The sequence below is a fragment of the Pan paniscus genome, chromosome 4 (genome assembly GCF_029289425.2).
Source record: "Pan paniscus chromosome 4, NHGRI_mPanPan1-v2.0_pri, whole genome shotgun sequence".
Taxonomy (NCBI): Eukaryota; Metazoa; Chordata; class Mammalia; order Primates; family Hominidae; genus Pan; species Pan paniscus.
The window spans coordinates 60,075,657-60,085,444 of record NC_073253.2 but is presented as its reverse complement, the minus strand read 5'-3'; the positions used below and the strand labels follow the sequence as shown (position 1 = coordinate 60,085,444).

The following is a 9,788-nucleotide window of genomic DNA, read 5'->3' as shown; positions in this document are numbered from 1 at the left end:
CCAGGAACAAGATAAAGATGTCCCATTACCATTCCTTTTCAACATTACACTGGAAATACTAGCTAATGCAACAAGAAAAAGAAATAAAAGGTATACAGATTGCAAAGGAAGAAATGAAACTGTCTCTGTTCACAGATTACATGATCGTCTATGCAGAAAATCCAAAAGAGTTGATTTAAAAAAAACTCTAGAACTAATAAGTGATTATAGCAAGGTTGCAGGATACAAGGTTATTATACACAACTTAACTCCTTTCCTATATACCAGCTATGAACAGTGGAATTTGAAACTTAATACAATTTACATGTGCACACCAAAAAATTAAATAGGTAAAAATCTAGCAGAATATGTACAACATCTATATAAGAAAGCTACAAAACTCTGAGAAATGAAACCATGTTCATGTATAGGAAGACTCAATATTGTCAAAATATCAATTCTTTGAACTTGACCTATAGATATAATGCAATCCAGTCAAAACCCCAGTAAATTTTATGGATGTCCACAAACTGATTCTAAAGTTTATATAAAGAGGTAAAATACTCAGAATAGCCAACACAATATTGAAGAAGAACAAAGTTGGAGGACTGACACTACCCAACTTCAAGATTTACTATAAAGCTACAGTAATCAAGACAATGTAATATTGGTAAAAGAATAGACAAATAGATCAATAGAACAGAATAAAGCAGCCTCCCCCCCAAAAAAAATCAAAGACAATACAATGGAGAAAAGATAGTATTTTCACTCACTATTGGATATGTTATAGTATTTTCACTAACTATTCGATATCCAAGCCCACCTGGATAACCCAGGGAAATCTCTCCATGTCAATAGCCTAATCACATCTGCAAAGACACTTTTTTCTTATAAGGTAACATTTATAGGTTCTTGGGAATAGGGTTTGATGTCTTTCAGTGGCTATTACTCAGCCTACTACAAGTAAAAAATGTGACTACTGTGGGCTGGGGTGGTTAAGGAATGTTTCATTGAAGAGTAAAATCTGGCTTTGAGGAATGAACTGGATTTTGCTGTATTATATTGACAATGGGTTGGTGCATTAGTCAGGGTTCTCTAGAGGGACAGAACTAATAGGATTTATGTATATATGAAAGTGAGTTTATTAAGGAGAATTGACTCACATGATCATAGGGTGAAGTCTCACGATAGGCCATCTGCAAGCTGAGGAACAAGGAAGCCAGTAGTAGCTCAGTCCAGGTCCCAAAACCTCAAAAGTAGGGAAACTGACAGTGCAGCCTTCATTCTGTGGTGGAAAGCGCTCAAGGCCCTGGCAAACCACTGGTGTAAGTCCAAGAGTCCAAAAGCCAAAGAAGCTAAAGTCAGATGTTCAAGGGCAGGAAGCATCCAGCACAGGAGAGAAAGGTGAAGGCCAGAAGACTCAGCAAGTTGACTCATTCCACCTTCTTCCACCTGCTTTTTCTAGCCATGCTAACAGCTGATTGGATGGTACCCACACACACTGAGGGTGTGTCTGCCTCTCCCTGTCCATTGACTGAAATGTTAATCTCCTCTGGCAACACCCTCCCAGACACACTCAGGAACAATACTTTGCATCTTTTAATTCAATCAAGTAGACCCTTAATATTAACCATCACAATTGGTGTTAGCAATTGTAGGGGAGAAAAGGTAATACTTTTTCCTCACCCATCACAAGGGACGTGGCTGGCATCCCAGTTAATAAAATACAGATTAACAAATCATAACACATTTATTCAACCAGACTTATGTGACACGGGAGCCTTTAGAAATGAAGATCCAAAGACCCAGGGAACACTGTCTTTTTATGCTTACATTCGATGAAGAAGGGAGACATGTAGAAATGTGATTGGACAAAAAGGGGGTGTGATCTGATGATAATAAACTAAAGGGGAAGCTGGGCATGGTGGCTCACCCCTGTAATCCCAGCACTTTGGGAGGCTGAGGCAGGCGAATCACAAGGTCAGGAATTCGAGACCAGCCTGGCCAACATGGTGAAACCCCATCTCTACTAAAAATACAAATAATTAGCTGGGCATAGTGGTGGGTGCCTGTAATCTCAGCTACTCGGGAGGCTGAGGCAGGAGAATAGCTTGAACCTGGGATGGGGAGGTTGCAGTGAGCCAAGATCACTCCACTGCACTCCAGCCTGAGCAATAGAGCGAGACTCTGTCTCAAAAAATAAAATAAAATAAAATAAATAAAATAAAATAAAATAAAATAAAAGGAACTCAGCAAGGCCTGCTTGTTCAGATTCTTAATGGCCTCTCTGTGTAGTATTCCTTTCCTCTGGGTATAGGGTAGGACAGTTGACACATGAGGGTCTTATGACCTAATTCAGGGGAGGTAGGTTGGAGAATTCCTTTATGGCCAGTTCTCACACAGAAAGATGGGGGAAAGTCAGAGAGCAACCTTTCTGTGTCTGCTATTTTCTCAGTTTCCAGGTGCCATACTTTGGGGTAGTGTGTCCCAAACTCTGACATAATCTATTGGGGAATACCTTTGTTCTGCTTGATTGGATGTATCTGGATAGAGGTCAAGTGTGCAGAGGGAAAGAAAGATTTTAAAAAATTGGCTTAAGGCCAGAATGTGGAAGGCCCTGAATTTTGTGATTAAGAGTTTGAGCCTGATAGACAGTGGGATACCACTGAAGGACTAAAGCAGTGAAGTCATGTGTGCAAGTATTGCTTTAGGAAAATCAAACTGGCAATAATTTATAGCAGCAATGCCCAATATTTTTGGCACCAGGGACTGGTTTTGTAGGAGACAATTTTTCCACAGACTGGGGAGGATGGTGTCAGAGGCATTAGATTCTCTTAAGGAGCATGCAACTTAGATCCCTTGTATGCACAGTTCATAATAGGGTTCGTGCTCCTATGAGAACCTAATGCCATGGCTGATCTGACAGGAGGAAGGTCTTAGGCCACAATGTTCCCTCACCCACTGCTCACCCCCTGCTGTGTGGACTAGCTCCTAACAGGACATGGACTGGTACTGGTCTGTGGCCCTGGGTCACAGACCAGTTGTAAATCAGGGACCCCTGATTTATAGGATACTTCTAGAGAAGGAAGTCAGAGTCAGGGAACCAATTTAGAAATCGATTGATCCTTGAGTTGTAAGATAAGGAAAGTTGGAATTAGAATGGTGGCTGTGGGAATAGAAAGCAAGAGATGGAGTCAGAAACAGGGCCGACTTCATAGGCTTGTGAACTCAGAAGGCTCCTGCACTTCATTTAATTCCCCGCTATCATTGTGCTGAAATTCTTAATAAATTTGTATTTTGTAAGTGAAGTTCAATGAGACAATGGACCATATGCATGAGCAGACAATACAGGCACAATCTTGTTTTGTCATTCCTTGCCATCCCTTGCCTCCCCGTGTGCGTAGAACATTCAAGATGCCCCATGAGCACAGAATCCCAGTGGACCCATAATGCATTGGAGCTCAGTGTGATACAAATTGAGTACAAGGCAAGCGTGTTACCTCCATGACTGAGTAAGCAGAGGCTCTGATAAACCTGACGAGCCATGCTTTCTGTTCAGTCTTGGTCAGAACACAGAAAGAAGGCAAGGGCATTCTAAGAAACATGAACTAACAAGGAACTCTATCACATCCTTTCTCACCTTTGTTACTTTGCTGTATCAGTCAACCATGTAGGCTGAAAATGATGACAAATTAGAAAAGAGAGAGGGTAGGGCAACCCATAGTTTTGTTTTCTTCTTTACTCTTGAGTATGCTTCTTTAAAAGCCTTCTAAAGTCCTTTTTGACTCATCAGTGAGCCAAAGGTAGAAAGTGTTAGAAGGGGTGCATATAAAAACAGGTAAGTTCTGCCTGCTCTGTCGCCTGCCACTGCCGCCCGAACTCGAGTGGTTCACTGCACGGTGAAGACAGATTCCGGACGCCAGGAAGTCATGCCTCCAATCTCAGACGCTATGTCCACTAAAGGCTCCGTGGTTCTGGCCTACAGTGGCAGCCTGGACACCTCCTGCACCCTCCTGTGGCTGAAGGAACAAGGCTATGACGTCATTGCCTACCTGGCCAACATTGGCCAGAAGGAAGACTTCGAGGAAGCCAGGAAGAATGCACTGAAGTTTGGGGCTAAAAAGGTGTTCATTGAGGATGTTGGCAGGGAGTTTGTGGAGGAGTTCATCTGGCCGGCCATCCAGTCCAGTGCACTGTATGAGGACCGCTACCTTCTGGGCACCTCTCGCCAGGCCCTGCATCGCCTGCAAACAAATGGAAATCACCCAGTGGAAGGGGGCCAAGTATATGTCCCACAGCACCACGGGAAATGGGAACAATCAGGTCCGGTTTGAGCTCATTTGCTACTCACTGGCCCCCCAGATAAAGGTCATTGCTCCCTGGAGGATGCCCAAATTCTACAACCAGCTCAAGGGCCGCAATGACCTGATGGAATATGCAAAGCAACACAGGATTCCCATCCCGGTCACACCCAAGAACTCGTGGAGCATGGACGAGAACCTCATGCATATCAGCTACGAGGCTGGAATCCCGGAGAACCCTAAGAACCAAGCACCTCCAGGTCTCTACACGAAGACCAGGACCCGGCCAAAGCCCCCAACACCCCTGACATTCTCGAGATCGAGTTCAAAAAAGGAGTCCCCGTGAAGGTGACCAACGTCAAGGATGGCACCACCCACCAGACCTCCTTGGAGCTCTTCATGTACCTGAACGAAGTCGTGGGCAAGCAGGGTGTGGGCTGTATTGACATCATGGAGAACTGCTTCATTGGAATGAAGTCCCGAGGTATCTACCAGGCCCCAGCAAGCACCATCCTTTACCTCGCTCATTTAGACACCAAGGCCTTCACCATGGACCAGGAAGTGCGCAAAATCAAACAAGGCCTGGGCTTGAAATTTGTTGAGCTGGTGGATACCGGTTTCTGGTACAGCCCTGAGTGTGAATTTGTCTGCCACTGCATCGCCAAGTCCCAGGAGCAAGTGGAAGGGAAAGTGCAGGTGTCCGTCCTCGAGGGCCAGGTGTACATCCTTGGCCAGGAGTCCCCACTGTCTCTCTACAAGGAGGAGCCGGTGAGCATGAACGCGCAGGGTGATTATCAGCCAATTGATGCCACCGGGTTCATCAACATCAATTCCCTCAGGCTGAAGGAATATCATCGTCTCCAGAGCAAGGTCACTGCCAAATAGCCCCCTGTACAATGAGGAGCTGGGGCCTCCTTAATTTGCTGATCCCCCAAGTACAGGAGCTAATTGTTGTGATAATTTGTAATTGTGACTTGTTCTCCTCGGCTGGCAGCGTAGTGGGGCTGCCAGGCCCCAGCTTTGTTCTCTGGTCCCCCTGAAGCCTGCAAACGTTGTCATCAAAGGGAACGGTGGGGGGCAGCTGTGGTGGGGAGCTATAAAATGACAATTAAAAGATTTAAAAAAAAAAAACCTGTGAGTTCCTTTTATACAGTGTTTTCACCATTCTGGTAAGAACCTGAAACTCAAGTGCATTTGTGAGCTACAAAATATAAACTATGTTATTTTGGCAATTTTATATAAAAGGTAGCTTTTATATTTGCATTTAAAAATGGCCTTGTACATTATAAAAATGAATGGTAAAATTTCAAGTTTAAATTTTTCTTTACTTAGATAGTAAATTGCAAATAAAAAACACCATGGCAAGTTGAAAACAAGCTTTTTACATAGAATAAAGGAAAAAACTTTATATTTTGGTACTTTCAGGAGTATTGGTTTTTGAATAAAGGACTGAATTTTCATTTTGCTCTGGACTTCATGAATGATGTAGTCAGCCCTAGTCAGAAGATGTTTTGCTGGGAGAATCAACAGGACTTTGTGATTCACTGTAAGAAACAATGTAGCAGTCAGGTAGTATGTTTTATGCTTCCAACACCACAGCAATAGCACATCTTGCAACAGCTTAACTGAAGCCTCTGTTTAAATAGCACAATTTTACTATATGTTCTTTTTTAAAAATTGAGGTAAATACACATAATATAAAATTTACCCTCTTAACAATCTTTAAGTGTACAGTTCAGTAATGTTAAGTATATTCACATTGTTGTGCACCCAATCTCTAAAACATTTTCATCTTGCAAAACTGAAACTCTCTACCCATTAAACAAAAACTGCCCATTTTACCACCCTTGCCATCCCCTGGCAACCACCATTCTACTTTCTATTTCTATGAGTTTGACTATTCTGGATAGCTCATATAAGTGGAATTATATAGCATGTGTCTTTTTGTGGCTTATTTCACTTAGCGTAATGTTACCAAGATTCATCCATCTTGTAGCATGGTCCTTTTTTAAGGCTAAATGATATTCCACCATGTATATATACTACATTCTGTTTCTTCATTCATATGTCAATGCTCCCAGCTTAATAAACTCAATAAACTCACTTGTAATTACAGTCGAAACTTGCCTCAATTGCTTCTGACTTTCTACAAGAAATTTAAGGTGATTTACAGAAACTCCTATAAAATGTAGTAAGTGAAGGATTCAGGACAAATGGAAAATGTGTATAACAAAACAGTAAAGCCAGGATCCAGTGAAAATTTGGCTGAAAAGGTTTTCTAAAAATCATGTATCCACAAAGTGGCTAGATTGACCTAGAGCTACTAATTCTCACCGAGGGTGTCCCAAAATATTTTTTTTTTCAGACTGAGTCTCTCTCTGTTGCCCAGGCTGGAGTACAGTGGTGCAATCTCGGCTCACTGCAAACTCCACCTCCTGAGTTCAAGGGATCCTCCTGCCTCAGCCTCCCAAGTAGCTGGGACTGCAGACGTGTGCCACCACGGCCAGCTAATTTTTGTATTTTTAATAGAGACGAGGTTTCACCATGTTGGCCAGGCTGGTCTCGAACTCTTGACCTCAGGTGATCTGCCTGCCTCAGCCTCCCAAAGTGCTGGGATTACAGGTGTGAGCCACTGCACCTGGCCTAGTGTCCCTAATTTTTTAATGTCATTTTCCATCACATACAGAAAATGATGATAATTGCATGGCATATAGGAGTAATGAGGCTGCTCTCCACCTATGGGAGCTGGCCCCAGACTGCCCCCCTACACTCTGAGGACTGAAGGAACTGGCATCTCAGGAGTATGACCTGATCCTAGCATGCCAGTGGCTGTCATTTACGGTGTGGGAAGCTATTGCAGCTTATCCCCTTGGAGGGGCCTTGCTGTCACACCATTGTACATATTTCAATTGTCCATAAATGGCCCCAAATGTCATATTTCTATCTCCAGCAATGAAACTGTGGAGCAGTGGAAAGCACCCAGGCTTTGGAGTTCAAAAGAGTGTAGGTGTTTCTGTTTCTGTCACTTACTAGCTATGTGACAAATACCAGACTAGATACATATCGAAGCAGCTCAATAGGAACTTTAGTTCCGATTTCATTCATCATTGATTCATTCATACAACATATTTATTGAGTACTTATTTTGTGCCAAGCACTACCAGGTTTGGGAGACATACCTGCTAAGTTGAAGTCTATTAGAGAACTTTTCTGATCAGGATATTCGAGTTCTAACTCAGGCGGTGTAACGGTACCTATGTGGCTTTGAGTGAATCATTTCAACCTCCTGGGCCATCGTATTAGTCAGTTTTCACTAAGTTAGGTTATAAAACAAGCAACCCAGGCCGGGCGCGGTGGCTCACGCCTGTAATCCCAGCACTTTGGGAGGCAGAGGCGGACAGATCACGAGGTCAGGGGATCTAGACCATCCTGGCTAACACGGTGAAACCTCATCTCTACTAAAAATACAAAAGATTAGCCGGGCGTAGTGGCGGGCACCTGTAGTCCCAGGAGGCTGAGGCAGGAGAATGGCGTGAACCTGGGAAGCGGAGCTTGCAGTGAGCCAAGATCGCGCCATTGCACTCCAGCCTGGGCGGCAGAGTGAGACTCCGTCTCGGAAAAAAATAAATAAATAAAAATTAAAAATAAATAAATAAAACAAGCAACCCTAATGTCTCAAGAAGTTAGAAAAGCATTTGTTTCTTGCTCATATTACATAAAGGATGAGGACTGGCTGTAGTTTTGCTTTATACCAAAATCCACACTGAAGGTGAGCACACAGGATATGCTCTTCTCCTGGTGGAGGGCTGAAATAAGAGGACCCAGCCAAGCCACACAATTGCGCCTAAAGTTTCTGCTCTGAAGCAAATGCCATATCCACCCATGTTCCGTTGTCCAAGCTTATAGGCAATGGGGCAGAGAAGCATGGTGAGGGTGAGAAGAAACGAATAATAATGAAGAAAGAACACAATCTACCACTGTCTTTGTTTTCCTATTTATAAAGTGAGGATGTTGGGCTAGATTTCTCTATTGCCTTTCAACTCTCTATTTGGTAATTCTGTGATTTAATAGAGAAGAGAGAAGTATCATTGTTAATTATTGTTACCCATTGAAGGAGCTGAGTCACACTCCCATACTCCACATTAAACACAAAACATTTTGGACAAGGCCTTTATATTATCTGATAAGCCCAATTACTCTTTTTGTTTTGTTTTGGTTTTGAGATAGAGTCTTGCTCTTTTCCCTGAAGCTGGAGTGCAATGGCATGATCTTGGCTCTCTGCAACCTCTGCATCCCAGGTTCAAGCAATTCTCGGGCCTCAGCCTCCTGAGTAACTGGGATTACAGGCGCCCGCCACCATGCCCAGCTAATTTTTGTATTTTTAGTAGAGACGGGGTTTCACCATGTTGGCCAGGATGGTCTTGAACTCCAGACCTCAGGTGATCGGCCTGCCTCAGCCTCCCAAAGTGCTGGGATTACAGGCATGAGCCACCGCGCCTAGCCAAGCCCAATTACTCATTTGCAGGGATACACAAGTATAAAAGTAATTTTAATAAACATTACTCTGAAACTGTTTCTCCACTTCGATTCCTTAGGTCTTTATGAACTTTACTCTACCCAAAGATAGCTTTCAAAGATTGCAGGTGTGTCCTAAGAACTGCAAGGGCCCTGAGTTTATCTAAATAAAATATTAGAATCACAATGCAATTTTAATTTTCAGTTTAAAAGAACCAACTCCAGAGTGAATTGTTAATAAGGTATAACAATGTTTTTTAACAATTAACCTTCCCAAATCAATTGCTTACAAATACAGTGTTTTTTTGTTGTTGTTTGTTTGTTTGTTTGTTTCTCTTGAGAGGGAGTCTTACTCTACTCTGTCACCCAGGCTGGAGTGCAGTGGTGCGATCTCGGCTCACTGCAACCTCCACCCTCCATGTTCAAGTCATTCTCCTGCCTCAGCCTCCTTAGTAGCAGGGATTATGGGTGCCTGCCGCTGTGCCCGGCTAATTTTTGTATTTTTAGTAGAGACGGGGTTTCACCATGTTGGCCAGGCTGGTCTTGAACTCCTGACCTTGTGATCCACCCTCCTTGGCCTCCCAAAGTACTGGGATTACAGGTGTGAGCCACCGCTCCCAGCCTACAAATATAGTTTTTTGTTTTTTGTTTTTTGTTTTTTGATACAGAGTCTCGCTCTATCACCCAGGCTGGAGTGCAGTGGCGCGATCTTGGCTTACTGCAAGCTCGGCCTCCCAGGTTCACACCATTCTCCTGCCTCAGCCTCCCTAGTAGCTGGGACTACAGGCACCCGTCACTGTGCCCAGCTAATTGTTTGTATTTCTAGTAGAGAAGGGGTTTCACTGTGTTAGCCAGGATGGTCTCAATCTCCTGACCTCATGATCCACCCTCCTCGGCCTCCCAAAGTGCTGGGATTACAGGTGTGAGCCACCACGCCAGGCACAAATATAGTTTTTAATTTACTGTCAATCTGAGAAAAAGGCTGGGACAAGA

At 43.5% G+C, this 9,788-nt stretch overlaps 1 pseudogene; it reads left to right on the top strand.

Moving 5' to 3' along the window:
- Positions 1-3,927: 3,927 nt before the first annotated feature.
- Positions 3,928-5,411, top strand: LOC100981710 (argininosuccinate synthase-like; annotated as a pseudogene).
- Positions 5,412-9,788: the final 4,377 nt, after the last annotated feature.